Here is a 15,407-nt window from a genome sequence, read left to right as displayed (position 1 = left end):
CAAATTACACCTTCAGGTGATGAAATGTGTAGCAAACCACACTGTTGATGGCTAACTCTACGTTGTGTTCTATGAATTTTCTAGAATAGTCCATTTATCCAAACTCCCTCCGTTCGTTACTTCAGCGTAATTCTATTAAATCTAACGCCACCACAAGCCGTATACAACTGTTGCTTAATTAAAAAAACACTTTCTCAAACCCGTTTAAATAGATATTCAAATGCGAACACACAAAATTAGCAAGCAAAATTCAAGAAATTTTATTTTATCTGCTGTTTCATTGTGTGACAAGCTGTGAAAAGCTGCTAAAAGTACATTGAAATATTTAAATTCCCTCCACCGATGGAGGCGCCTGGTGGTTTTCTGTGTGCCCGAGGAGATGAATAAAAAATCACATTCAATTTGAAATAAAATTGTGATCATAAAATTGTATGCGACAGCCTTTGCATGTCAAAGCCTTGGATTGTTTGGAACAAAACTGTATTATGTGTTCGGGTGGTAGTTTCATTTCAATTAATATTGTTAAATGTTTTATTCTTGTGCGTGTAACAAAAATTGTTTTCCGAGACTTAGTTTACATCAGTTATGAGCAGAGCATTGTTAAAACAATTTAAATGCTCTCTGCATGTCGAGCGTTCACTCATGAAGTTTATCGCGCGTGAAAAAGTTAGTTATTTTATAGCAATAATGTTCCTTTCTGAAGTTTTCATTTGATCTACACACTTCAGAGCTACCTCCGGAAAATTGCCAACGTTTACCGAGGTAAAAGTGCAGATGGTTTAAACAAGTGACATATTAAAGAGCTTTAATTAACTTTTACTTCGTTGATCCTACTTTGATCATATACTTTATATTAAACATGGACACTTGTAGCTGTTACACCTTTGTTTGCACCTTCACATTTGTTAACCCCTATTAATCTTGCCTTAATTTGAATTATCTCATCATACCAGACTTACCGCGTTTAGCTAACATCAGAAAACAGCGCTGATACGGCCAGCTTAGCAGACTCAGAGCGTTGTTACCCTTTTCGCCGGAATCCGCTTTGTTTAGGTGCGGTTATGCAATAATTGAATTAAATGAAACATCCATAATTGAGGTTTAATTGAGACGGATGATTTTAATACCGCTTGGAGGAACAGTTTTGCTTCCGTCCCTGTCCATAAAAGGGCAAGCTAAAGGCAATGAGACAACATGAAGAAAGCATTGCCAATGATGAAAGAATCCGATTACGTTTACGTTATGGCCACAAAATGAATGTTGGTTGCTTCTTATAGGACAAACTAAACGATGTGACACGAGCGGGTGCAGAGTAATTGAGCTTTCGGTCGACTTTCTCGGATGGAACTTATCGTTACAGTAACGATTATATTTTCTAAGACCAGGATAATGATGCTGATGTTCCGTGATTATGTGAAAAGGTGATATTCTGATGAACGAAACTATTAAAGATAAATGGTATGCGTGGTTTGATATTAGTTAGGCATCTATAACATTGTTTATTTTAGTCTAGTTGCTTAACGCATTATTATGGCAAAAAACCGTGATTTTGAAATAAATACTTTAGAAACTCCAAAATATTCTTTTCGCTAAAGAAAAGCTTATTTTCAAAAATACTTGTCAATAATCGATTTTGCCTCTACTACACCAATCGAGCACTACACCAAAACCTTCTCGGTACTTGTGTAAACCCGACTAAAACCCCTTCCCGATTGATCCCGGTTCACAAGCGAAGATAATCGTTCAAGAACAATACTTCATCACAGCGGCACAAAATGGGGCGGATTGCATCTTGAACGATACATCTTAGCCAAGCTGGCTTTGAGCTGCTCGGAAGTGCCGGGATCCCTTGAAAGGGTACACCCAAAACGGAGGGGGCCAATCAATAAAGGTAGACCAGCACCAGACAGCCATATCCTTCTTCGTTATGCCAAGCAGAGGGTCCAAAGTCTATCTCGGTATCGCTTTCGGGGCTGTAACGCTATCGAAAAGGAATTACACACACACACACGTACCTTCGTACCATACCATCCATCAATTGACCCGTCTTCAAAGGCATCCGCTGCAGCGCTCGACCAAAATCGGACACTTAATGGATGTTGGAACGAAATTGAATCGCTCAGGCCATAGCATTACATCGGTCGTTTCGATGGAGGCATGACTTTTTGTGGTCTCGCTTCATCTTTCCCGCTCCCGATGCAAAGTCCGCAGTCGAGTCGGCTGTTGCTGACGTGGAAGGGGTGAGCATGATAGGTAGCTATCAATATTTCTGTTATTACTTTATCCTTCCGAGCGTGACTGTACGCCGCGTGATGGCCGTGATTGTAGAATTTCACCTGTAGGGAGAACTTTCACTGCTCGAGAAGTTCTGATAAGTGTGGAAGTTGTGGAAAATATGCTTGAAACTTCATCGGAACTATTATTCATACCGCATCGTTCGATGAAGACACGATCGAATCGTGTTGTGGGGTTTGATGGTGGTTCGTGGGAAGAAGATTTCAATCTCAATTGTGCTTGCCTTCAACTTTTATTCTACAATTGGCTCTTCAGGAATATGAAATCGAAAGAGAATTTGCTGTGAATTTTAACTCTCAAACGCACAAAAAAACACAACTGCCTTTGTGTGTATGCACTTGGTATGCACTGCTAGAACTGAACTGCTCTCGGTTAAAGACACACAATCCAACAACACCCAGCAGCAGGACACGATGACATAGCATGAACATGCCAAAATGGGCAGTTAACTTTCATTCGCCCTCCGCCCAAACTCACCCCTCAGTGACGCAGATGCTTTCCGGTATGGTTTCGGTTTCGCATTCTTGGCGGGGCCAGTAGGTCGTTGCACTTTACAACCACAGCAATCGAGGTCATTCGGGTGCCATGGTTTAGCTTATTGCGGTAATCCGGAACCCTTCCCTGTCGCTCGGGCCAGAAACTCAATTTCCATTCCCTTTTGTCGGGAGCATCATAATAATAAAAGCCAGCATTGAAATGACTTCACTCTTGATCGTTCGCTCGCAAGAATGCACCACTGTCCGGTAAGACAAGCAGCTTTAAAAACGTGTAAAACCTGTCCCAAGCCGAATTATCGATTGGACGCATAAATACGGTGCAAATCGGCTGGCTGTGATGAAGTAAACGCGACGGTGCGGGTAAACTGGCGTTTGCTTATCCGATGGCCCCATGGTAGGAGAGTTATGGGATTTTGTTTTTGGATGTTTGCATTTATCGTTCCACTGACACCATTTCGGGGTTCGTATGTTGTTTTGGCTCCGTTTCAACGAATGATTGCCAAATGTGACGGACCGTATACGTCATGTGGGGAAAATGTACCAGTTTAACATGCATACTACGCCGGCAGTAGCGACACAAATAGTACTTAAGACCCGGGTACTACGCAGTTGAACATCCTTTTGTTTAGAGGATTGCATACTTTAGGGCTGTTTCATGTTGAGAACAATCAGAAATGCGTTCTATTCTAACTCGTTCAACCTGTTTGGAGCTTGTTAATTAAGATAGTCCTACATGCTGGGTATTATGTGAGATGAACAAATCGAACATAGCTTTGTGATTGGTTAGCTTCATCGTTTTGCTGAGCTAAACGGGTTTGAACACCGAAACGTATGCGTGTGAAAGTTCGGAGGCATACTGAGTGTTTGTTTTAAGGATTATTCCTTCCCTGCAGGTAGTAACGCAGACAGTATTTACATTACAAACTAACTACCTAAGGCACTTCATACGGAAAGGAATCTGTACGATTCCGAGCTACAAAGCACAAATTGTGTCGACTCAGCTCAACTCGTATGTAACGGAATTGTGTGCTGCTGCGAGAAACGGCAAACAAGCAGACAGGAAAAGCGTGTCCATCCTGTCCTGTGCATAAGGGTTGGGTAAGCGAACACAAAAGGCACATTGTGCATGTGCTGCTTAACCTCTACGGAGCTACACCCGAACCGGCCAACTGTTATCATTTCCGATTCTCCCAAAAAACTCGATGATCTGTTTGCTCTCCGTCTTCCTTCGATAATTTTCACCCCACTCTGCTTCGCAGTGCCGCATGCTGTTGCTTCGCCGATCCTGTTGAGAAAATCGATCGGTGAAGAGTAAACATTGCACTTTATGCATTTAGAAGCGAAACATTCGCTTTCGAACACAGTGAATGCAGCTGGAGCTTCACGGAGAACACAAAGAGAACGTTCTCTGCCGAAGCAGCACGGCTGAGCATAAAGCAGCTTTTGTACGTTCCTTTGGCGTGACGTTCGATCGGTGGAGAATGTTACTACAGTGATATTGAAATCAGCATCGATTGAAAAAATGGCGGTGACTATGAAGCATCGAGAAAACGACGCCATTATCCTCCAATACCAGCGGCGACCTTCGAATAGGGCAAGAATTTCATCACCATAGCAGTAAGGTGAATTGTGGCGGAAAATTGGCTCAAACATTGATTTCAGCGTTTGCTCACACTTCACCCAACGTAATGTGTCATTTGAAGATTGGAGGGCACGAAAAAAAAAACAAACATAACAGGAAACAGCAGCTGACAGCTATGTGAGGAACGGTCGAAAAATAAAGATATAATGACTTTGGAATAGCCCGTCTGCCCGATGTATCCGGACCTGGGAAGTCTTTCGCAGAAAACGAAATTATTCCGGGTCAGGTTGTTCAGGGAAAAAGTAATAACGATTAAAGTTTAGCTAAAGCAGAACGAACTTGAGTTGTTTCAAGTGCTTTAAAAGAGAGAAAAAAAAAGCTTGAAGTGCCTTCTATCCTAGCCTTTTTATTAGCCAAGGCTTCGGATTAATATTTTTTTGTTTGATTCAGGTTATTTGTTTTATTGTTCAATTCATATTTCGTTGACAGATGTTGGTATTAAAAAAGCTTCGGAAGTGACTCGTTGGATCACTTAGCTTAGCACTTATAAAGAAGAATGACCATTTATTTCCTCAAAATATGTACAGCCTACATGCAGGCGGCCAGTGCTAAAGACATTCTTTTTAAAACCCTAATTTAATGCTTCTTCTCATCATTTCGTTGGCTGTGCTCAACTAAAGTGAAACCACATTTAATGAAGATAATTTGGGTCATATCTTGAAAGGTTCATCTATCGATTTGCTACCTAACCGCACCACCGATAATAGTCATTAGCGATTGATTAAACGATTCTCCATTTAATTGGCGCTTCCGGAGTAGCGTATCTCGTAAATATATCTCATGTCACCTCCATCCCAATAGCTACCTGACCCCGACCTTGACTAGTCGGCCATTTCCCCCAGGAAGCGCACTGCTAAATGTGCATTTGCCTCCGAAGCGTGTCCGTTTTTGTGTGCTTCGAACCGTAACTAACCTGCCACTAATCACATCCGGGACCGGCGGGTTGCAGTTGCAACAGTTACCTGCAACGGAACCCATACCTTACTGCAGTTAATTACACCCGAGTAATCGAAACGATTACGCGAGGCGGATTTGAATCTTGTAAGCCGTTTGCGACTGATTTCCACTGAATTCGATTTGACGTAAGCTAACCGTATCCCGTGCCGGATTTCGAAGCCAAAGGCAGGCCAACATCCGGGCGAGCGACTCCGGCCAAGCAACGGGATTTTCGCTATTGTTTGTTGCCATCTGTCTGCTCGTGACAGCAACGCAGCATTGGCATGCTATTGGTGGTAGTTAATGAGAAAGACAAAGTTTCACTTCACCCTTTTACGCACGTCATTGCTTCCCTTCTGGGTGGGGTGAAAGTTTTCCTATTTCTCCTTTCTCGCTACTGCTGCATAGAAGGGAAGCATGTTCCCGACTGATTACGGCTAGGCATGAAAATGCTTAAAACGACTGTCAGAATCGTGCGATCGTTTCATTTTTTGTTTTGTTATTTAGCTATAATACCAAGCGTGCGTGAGTTAGGTATCGTGAGCCACCCATACTAGTCACCGAACGTTGACAGCTTTATGAAACGAGGTGTGGAGGCGGTGGTTTTCATGTTGTTTTTCTTTTAGTGCTCTTAAATGAGTTCGATTCTCGAGAAAAGTTCGCTGGAAAAACGAACGTAATACTTCAATTAGAGTTTTGCACACGGTTTCACCGCGTGCTTACGAAAAACTTGTCTAATTTAACAATTCACTAAGCATTTTAGGGGGTGGGAAACGCCTGACAGTATGCAATGTGTGGGTCGCGTTGCCTAAATCCATGCAATACACATGTCACGATGGATTACTTTAGGTGTAATGAGAACGTAAAAGCTTTGTGATAAACGAAAACATTTCGGCAAATGATTAAATGACCATACGTTATTATACTCTGCAAGTCTTGTACCACCATATATGTCTATTAGTCTGCTACAAGCGTTACCCACATGTTGAGGTTCATGGTGTGATGCACGTGCTGGCACTTACTAGTGAAAACAAACTGTGTTTGATCGAAAAGAATGTGAAAACGACACTACAAACATGCTCTATGTACCGTTCAGAACATTAACAGCGTGACGGCATGATACAGTGAATTGGTGCCGTAAGTAAACAACCATGTTAAAGTGATTCCGACCATAAATTGTTCCCCGTGGAGCGTAAAACGAGTGTCTCCGTGCAGTGGCAGTGGCAACAGAAGGCCACCCAGAGCAACCGCGTTGCAACCGTTCACGACTACTCGGTTGGTCCATTTCCCCACCCATCGGCCATCGCCGCGGACACCGTCCGGGACAATACGAACGAAAACACCAAAAAACCGGTCGCTGAAACGGTTCCGTCCCGTTCCTGCTGTGCGGTTCGATAATGAACCATTGCACGTATGCTGTAATGGGTGGCAACCGTGGCCGGCTGCTAGGATGTGATGCGTAACGGTCGCGCGGGCGCGCGTCTCAGAAACGTTACACGTTCGGATGGACAATGTTGTGCTTCAATCTGAAGATAGCGACCATCTTCCGCACGTACCGGGACTCGGATCCGGTCCGCGATCGGAGTCAAAGTTTGTTTACACCGCCACCGCGGGCACCGCATCGAGATATCGGTGCACTGCGGGTGCTGCAGCGTCGTGCGTCAAGCGTAATGTAAGTTGAATGGTTGCTAACAATTTATCCGGAACTCGTTACCCGTTTCGATGGATATAAACTATATGCTGCTGTTCGCGCGGTAACATTGTTGGTTAGGAAAAGGGTGGAGATCTTTTCCGGGTCATCTGGTACGTCTGCGCTAGCTTTTCCGAAGGTTGTCCGATAATAGCACAATTCGGTACAAGTTCCCCCGCATTGATAACATCGATCAAACCCACCAAACCATTCATTATTCAAATAGGTACCCACTAGCAGCTTAGCATAACTTTTTTGATGGGATTCTTTTGTGTGTCAGCGCTGGATCTGTGATAAAAGTGAAACAGAAGGTATATTAACTACACGCAGTTACCGGTTCCGTACACCGTATGGTGTGCCGTAAGCTTCCCGACACGGAAACATTAGCCGGCCATACCCGGATCCCTTTTACCGACACGAGTTGCCACTATTTTGGCCGGAACGCTTACACCAAACCACAATATACACATCCAGCTTTATCTGCCAACCACTAGCGATCGTTGGTCCGGCTATTCGAACCATTAAAATAAAGACGCGCAAAGTTGTTACGGAGAGTTGTTTGTTTTACGTCATGATCATCATCATCAACTCGAACGGTCCCAGCGCATGGTGGAGTGGGGTAAGAAGTTTAGCGAAATGCTATTGTTGATACGGTTATGTCCAGCCAAAGACAGCCAAAGTTTATTTCCGTTTCCTTGCCTGGCCATTGGCGGGCGGGCTCACGTGTTCGGTTTCGATTCCGTGCTCCGTGGGAAATCACAAACTTTTATCTTACAGTACGTGTACTTCCAAAGGCACGTAGTTGATTGACATTCTCATCTACATGCGATAGGGCAGTTAAGCAACGAATGAATTCAATCGCAAAAATAAAACGATCCTTCCCATGCTGTTCCCAAGCGCACAAGGTTCACAAGCGAAGATAATCGTTCAAGAACAATACTTCATCACAGCGGCACAAAATGGGGCGGATTGCATCTTGAACGATACATCTTAGCCAAGCTGGCTTTGAGCTGCTCGGAAGTGCCGGGATCCCTTGAAAGGGTACACCCAAAACGGAGGGGGCCAATCAATAAAGGTAGACCAGCACCAGACAGCCATATCCTTCTTCGTTATGCCAAGCAGAGGGTCCAAAGTCTATCTCGGTATCGCTTTCGGGGCTGTAACGCTATCGAAAAGGAATTACACACACACACACGTACCTTCGTACCATACCATCCATCAATTGACCCGTCTTCAAAGGCATCCGCTGCAGCGCTCGACCAAAATCGGACACTTAATGGATGTTGGAACGAAATTGAATCGCTCAGGCCATAGCATTACATCGGTCGTTTCGATGGAGGCATGACTTTTTGTGGTCTCGCTTCATCTTTCCCGCTCCCGATGCAAAGTCCGCAGTCGAGTCGGCTGTTGCTGACGTGGAAGGGGTGAGCATGATAGGTAGCTATCAATATTTCTGTTATTACTTTATCCTTCCGAGCGTGACTGTACGCCGCGTGATGGCCGTGATTGTAGAATTTCACCTGTAGGGAGAACTTTCACTGCTCGAGAAGTTCTGATAAGTGTGGAAGTTGTGGAAAATATGCTTGAAACTTCATCGGAACTATTATTCATACCGCATCGTTCGATGAAGACACGATCGAATCGTGTTGTGGGGTTTGATGGTGGTTCGTGGGAAGAAGATTTCAATCTCAATTGTGCTTGCCTTCAACTTTTATTCTACAATTGGCTCTTCAGGAATATGAAATCGAAAGAGAATTTGCTGTGAATTTTAACTCTCAAACGCACAAAAAAACACAACTGCCTTTGTGTGTATGCACTTGGTATGCACTGCTAGAACTGAACTGCTCTCGGTTAAAGACACACAATCCAACAACACCCAGCAGCAGGACACGATGACATAGCATGAACATGCCAAAATGGGCAGTTAACTTTCATTCGCCCTCCGCCCAAACTCACCCCTCAGTGACGCAGATGCTTTCCGGTATGGTTTCGGTTTCGCATTCTTGGCGGGGCCAGTAGGTCGTTGCACTTTACAACCACAGCAATCGAGGTCATTCGGGTGCCATGGTTTAGCTTATTGCGGTAATCCGGAACCCTTCCCTGTCGCTCGGGCCAGAAACTCAATTTCCATTCCCTTTTGTCGGGAGCATCATAATAATAAAAGCCAGCATTGAAATGACTTCACTCTTGATCGTTCGCTCGCAAGAATGCACCACTGTCCGGTAAGACAAGCAGCTTTAAAAACGTGTAAAACCTGTCCCAAGCCGAATTATCGATTGGACGCATAAATACGGTGCAAATCGGCTGGCTGTGATGAAGTAAACGCGACGGTGCGGGTAAACTGGCGTTTGCTTATCCGATGGCCCCATGGTAGGAGAGTTATGGGATTTTGTTTTTGGATGTTTGCATTTATCGTTCCACTGACACCATTTCGGGGTTCGTATGTTGTTTTGGCTCCGTTTCAACGAATGATTGCCAAATGTGACGGACCGTATACGTCATGTGGGGAAAATGTACCAGTTTAACATGCATACTACGCCGGCAGTAGCGACACAAATAGTACTTAAGACCCGGGTACTACGCAGTTGAACATCCTTTTGTTTAGAGGATTGCATACTTTAGGGCTGTTTCATGTTGAGAACAATCAGAAATGCGTTCTATTCTAACTCGTTCAACCTGTTTGGAGCTTGTTAATTAAGATAGTCCTACATGCTGGGTATTATGTGAGATGAACAAATCGAACATAGCTTTGTGATTGGTTAGCTTCATCGTTTTGCTGAGCTAAACGGGTTTGAACACCGAAACGTATGCGTGTGAAAGTTCGGAGGCATACTGAGTGTTTGTTTTAAGGATTATTCCTTCCCTGCAGGTAGTAACGCAGACAGTATTTACATTACAAACTAACTACCTAAGGCACTTCATACGGAAAGGAATCTGTACGATTCCGAGCTACAAAGCACAAATTGTGTCGACTCAGCTCAACTCGTATGTAACGGAATTGTGTGCTGCTGCGAGAAACGGCAAACAAGCAGACAGGAAAAGCGTGTCCATCCTGTCCTGTGCATAAGGGTTGGGTAAGCGAACACAAAAGGCACATTGTGCATGTGCTGCTTAACCTCTACGGAGCTACACCCGAACCGGCCAACTGTTATCATTTCCGATTCTCCCAAAAAACTCGATGATCTGTTTGCTCTCCGTCTTCCTTCGATAATTTTCACCCCACTCTGCTTCGCAGTGCCGCATGCTGTTGCTTCGCCGATCCTGTTGAGAAAATCGATCGGTGAAGAGTAAACATTGCACTTTATGCATTTAGAAGCGAAACATTCGCTTTCGAACACAGTGAATGCAGCTGGAGCTTCACGGAGAACACAAAGAGAACGTTCTCTGCCGAAGCAGCACGGCTGAGCATAAAGCAGCTTTTGTACGTTCCTTTGGCGTGACGTTCGATCGGTGGAGAATGTTACTACAGTGATATTGAAATCAGCATCGATTGAAAAAATGGCGGTGACTATGAAGCATCGAGAAAACGACGCCATTATCCTCCAATACCAGCGGCGACCTTCGAATAGGGCAAGAATTTCATCACCATAGCAGTAAGGTGAATTGTGGCGGAAAATTGGCTCAAACATTGATTTCAGCGTTTGCTCACACTTCACCCAACGTAATGTGTCATTTGAAGATTGGAGGGCACGAAAAAAAAAACAAACATAACAGGAAACAGCAGCTGACAGCTATGTGAGGAACGGTCGAAAAATAAAGATATAATGACTTTGGAATAGCCCGTCTGCCCGATGTATCCGGACCTGGGAAGTCTTTCGCAGAAAACGAAATTATTCCGGGTCAGGTTGTTCAGGGAAAAAGTAATAACGATTAAAGTTTAGCTAAAGCAGAACGAACTTGAGTTGTTTCAAGTGCTTTAAAAGAGAGAAAAAAAAAGCTTGAAGTGCCTTCTATCCTAGCCTTTTTATTAGCCAAGGCTTCGGATTAATATTTTTTTGTTTGATTCAGGTTATTTGTTTTATTGTTCAATTCATATTTCGTTGACAGATGTTGGTATTAAAAAAGCTTCGGAAGTGACTCGTTGGATCACTTAGCTTAGCACTTATAAAGAAGAATGACCATTTATTTCCTCAAAATATGTACAGCCTACATGCAGGCGGCCAGTGCTAAAGACATTCTTTTTAAAACCCTAATTTAATGCTTCTTCTCATCATTTCGTTGGCTGTGCTCAACTAAAGTGAAACCACATTTAATGAAGATAATTTGGGTCATATCTTGAAAGGTTCATCTATCGATTTGCTACCTAACCGCACCACCGATAATAGTCATTAGCGATTGATTAAACGATTCTCCATTTAATTGGCGCTTCCGGAGTAGCGTATCTCGTAAATATATCTCATGTCACCTCCATCCCAATAGCTACCTGACCCCGACCTTGACTAGTCGGCCATTTCCCCCAGGAAGCGCACTGCTAAATGTGCATTTGCCTCCGAAGCGTGTCCGTTTTTGTGTGCTTCGAACCGTAACTAACCTGCCACTAATCACATCCGGGACCGGCGGGTTGCAGTTGCAACAGTTACCTGCAACGGAACCCATACCTTACTGCAGTTAATTACACCCGAGTAATCGAAACGATTACGCGAGGCGGATTTGAATCTTGTAAGCCGTTTGCGACTGATTTCCACTGAATTCGATTTGACGTAAGCTAACCGTATCCCGTGCCGGATTTCGAAGCCAAAGGCAGGCCAACATCCGGGCGAGCGACTCCGGCCAAGCAACGGGATTTTCGCTATTGTTTGTTGCCATCTGTCTGCTCGTGACAGCAACGCAGCATTGGCATGCTATTGGTGGTAGTTAATGAGAAAGACAAAGTTTCACTTCACCCTTTTACGCACGTCATTGCTTCCCTTCTGGGTGGGGTGAAAGTTTTCCTATTTCTCCTTTCTCGCTACTGCTGCATAGAAGGGAAGCATGTTCCCGACTGATTACGGCTAGGCATGAAAATGCTTAAAACGACTGTCAGAATCGTGCGATCGTTTCATTTTTTGTTTTGTTATTTAGCTATAATACCAAGCGTGCGTGAGTTAGGTATCGTGAGCCACCCATACTAGTCACCGAACGTTGACAGCTTTATGAAACGAGGTGTGGAGGCGGTGGTTTTCATGTTGTTTTTCTTTTAGTGCTCTTAAATGAGTTCGATTCTCGAGAAAAGTTCGCTGGAAAAACGAACGTAATACTTCAATTAGAGTTTTGCACACGGTTTCACCGCGTGCTTACGAAAAACTTGTCTAATTTAACAATTCACTAAGCATTTTAGGGGGTGGGAAACGCCTGACAGTATGCAATGTGTGGGTCGCGTTGCCTAAATCCATGCAATACACATGTCACGATGGATTACTTTAGGTGTAATGAGAACGTAAAAGCTTTGTGATAAACGAAAACATTTCGGCAAATGATTAAATGACCATACGTTATTATACTCTGCAAGTCTTGTACCACCATATATGTCTATTAGTCTGCTACAAGCGTTACCCACATGTTGAGGTTCATGGTGTGATGCACGTGCTGGCACTTACTAGTGAAAACAAACTGTGTTTGATCGAAAAGAATGTGAAAACGACACTACAAACATGCTCTATGTACCGTTCAGAACATTAACAGCGTGACGGCATGATACAGTGAATTGGTGCCGTAAGTAAACAACCATGTTAAAGTGATTCCGACCATAAATTGTTCCCCGTGGAGCGTAAAACGAGTGTCTCCGTGCAGTGGCAGTGGCAACAGAAGGCCACCCAGAGCAACCGCGTTGCAACCGTTCACGACTACTCGGTTGGTCCATTTCCCCACCCATCGGCCATCGCCGCGGACACCGTCCGGGACAATACGAACGAAAACACCAAAAAACCGGTCGCTGAAACGGTTCCGTCCCGTTCCTGCTGTGCGGTTCGATAATGAACCATTGCACGTATGCTGTAATGGGTGGCAACCGTGGCCGGCTGCTAGGATGTGATGCGTAACGGTCGCGCGGGCGCGCGTCTCAGAAACGTTACACGTTCGGATGGACAATGTTGTGCTTCAATCTGAAGATAGCGACCATCTTCCGCACGTACCGGGACTCGGATCCGGTCCGCGATCGGAGTCAAAGTTTGTTTACACCGCCACCGCGGGCACCGCATCGAGATATCGGTGCACTGCGGGTGCTGCAGCGTCGTGCGTCAAGCGTAATGTAAGTTGAATGGTTGCTAACAATTTATCCGGAACTCGTTACCCGTTTCGATGGATATAAACTATATGCTGCTGTTCGCGCGGTAACATTGTTGGTTAGGAAAAGGGTGGAGATCTTTTCCGGGTCATCTGGTACGTCTGCGCTAGCTTTTCCGAAGGTTGTCCGATAATAGCACAATTCGGTACAAGTTCCCCCGCATTGATAACATCGATCAAACCCACCAAACCATTCATTATTCAAATAGGTACCCACTAGCAGCTTAGCATAACTTTTTTGATGGGATTCTTTTGTGTGTCAGCGCTGGATCTGTGATAAAAGTGAAACAGAAGGTATATTAACTACACGCAGTTACCGGTTCCGTACACCGTATGGTGTGCCGTAAGCTTCCCGACACGGAAACATTAGCCGGCCATACCCGGATCCCTTTTACCGACACGAGTTGCCACTATTTTGGCCGGAACGCTTACACCAAACCACAATATACACATCCAGCTTTATCTGCCAACCACTAGCGATCGTTGGTCCGGCTATTCGAACCATTAAAATAAAGACGCGCAAAGTTGTTACGGAGAGTTGTTTGTTTTACGTCATGATCATCATCATCAACTCGAACGGTCCCAGCGCATGGTGGAGTGGGGTAAGAAGTTTAGCGAAATGCTATTGTTGATACGGTTATGTCCAGCCAAAGACAGCCAAAGTTTATTTCCGTTTCCTTGCCTGGCCATTGGCGGGCGGGCTCACGTGTTCGGTTTCGATTCCGTGCTCCGTGGGAAATCACAAACTTTTATCTTACAGTACGTGTACTTCCAAAGGCACGTAGTTGATTGACATTCTCATCTACATGCGATAGGGCAGTTAAGCAACGAATGAATTCAATCGCAAAAATAAAACGATCCTTCCCATGCTGTTCCCAAGCGCAACGCAACCAGCTGCACAGGCTTGTAACTTCAACCACTCTACCAAGCGTCATCACAGACCTTTGATTCATCTTGCTTAGTGAGGTGAACGTAAGCCTTTCCGTTGCAATTTAAGCATTCAAAATAAGATTCATAACCAGCCGTACGCCTTCTAACCTGCCGAACATCACAAACACACCACCAGCATCAAAGCGTACGTACGAATCCCCGTCCCAAAAGGCACTAGCTAGTACCGAAACCCTTCGAAGCCCATGCTCACAAAGAGGTCACGCGCAACCCCCTTCGAAAAGAACCCGAAAGCATATTATTGTTTCGCTTTTTCCTGTTTGTGTTCGTTTACATGGTGGTAGATAAACACACGGCGTTTTGGTGTTTGGCATTGGTCGGGGTTTGAGCTGTTATTTCAATTGCCCACAAAACTTTCGTATCGTCCTTAAGGTACACCAAGGTGTACCGATGGTTGATGGTATGAGCAGCATGAAAGATTTCATGTGAGCCAAACATTTGCCATCGTTATCTAAATGGTGCGTATATTAAATTTTGTAAGGCTTCTGTACTTTCAACAGAGCTTAATAATGTATTGTTTAGTTATGAACTAGCCTAAAAAGATAAAGATAATTCGTCTTTTAGAGTAGATGTTTATTTTTATTGTATTTTATTCTTATTTTCACTTTTTTAAATTTTTGTATGTTTTCTGTTATTATTTTGTTATATATTTTTTAATTACACACATCTACTTGTTATTTCTGGTAAATTTTTGATACCAATACAGTAAGCCACAGACAAATTTGTTTAAAAACACAACATTGTGCTATTTAAAGCGTTTTTGTGCTTGGTGTGCATACCTTAAGGGGCAACCATCCAAGAGGTACTCATTGCGCAGAGCAACGAATAGGTTTTTTTTGCAGCAAAAGTAGAATGACACAACAACGGGATGTCATGATGTCACGTAGCTTGTATAGTCTGAGGCGAAATGATACGCAACATAAAAAAAAACTATGCAATAAGCTTGACAAGATAGCTTATTTGTCTGTTTTGCAGCAAGACAATCACCCTTATTTTCCATTTTGCTTTCCGTGGTTCGTGTTTAATTAAAGCTCATTTATGGAATAATAACGAATATTTTCCCCGAACAAATAGTCAACAACTCGCGCCCGTTATCATCAGAATGCACTCCTAAAATTAATGATAAAAACGATCGAAA

The 15,407-nt window shown here is 43.9% G+C and overlaps 1 protein-coding gene across 1 annotated transcript in view; it reads left to right on the top strand.

The window, feature by feature from the left end:
* The window catches only part of LOC128302214 (GTPase-activating Rap/Ran-GAP domain-like protein 3), a 65,107-nt gene that overhangs the window by 29,020 nt on the left and 20,680 nt on the right, over nt 1-15,407 (top strand). The window lies entirely within an intron of this gene.

This window comes from Anopheles moucheti, chromosome 2 (genome assembly GCF_943734755.1).
Source record: "Anopheles moucheti chromosome 2, idAnoMoucSN_F20_07, whole genome shotgun sequence".
In the NCBI taxonomy this organism is placed as follows: domain Eukaryota; kingdom Metazoa; phylum Arthropoda; class Insecta; order Diptera; family Culicidae; genus Anopheles; species Anopheles moucheti.
The sequence above is the reverse complement of the archived record's forward strand: the minus strand, read 5'-3'. Positions and strand labels throughout refer to the sequence as shown.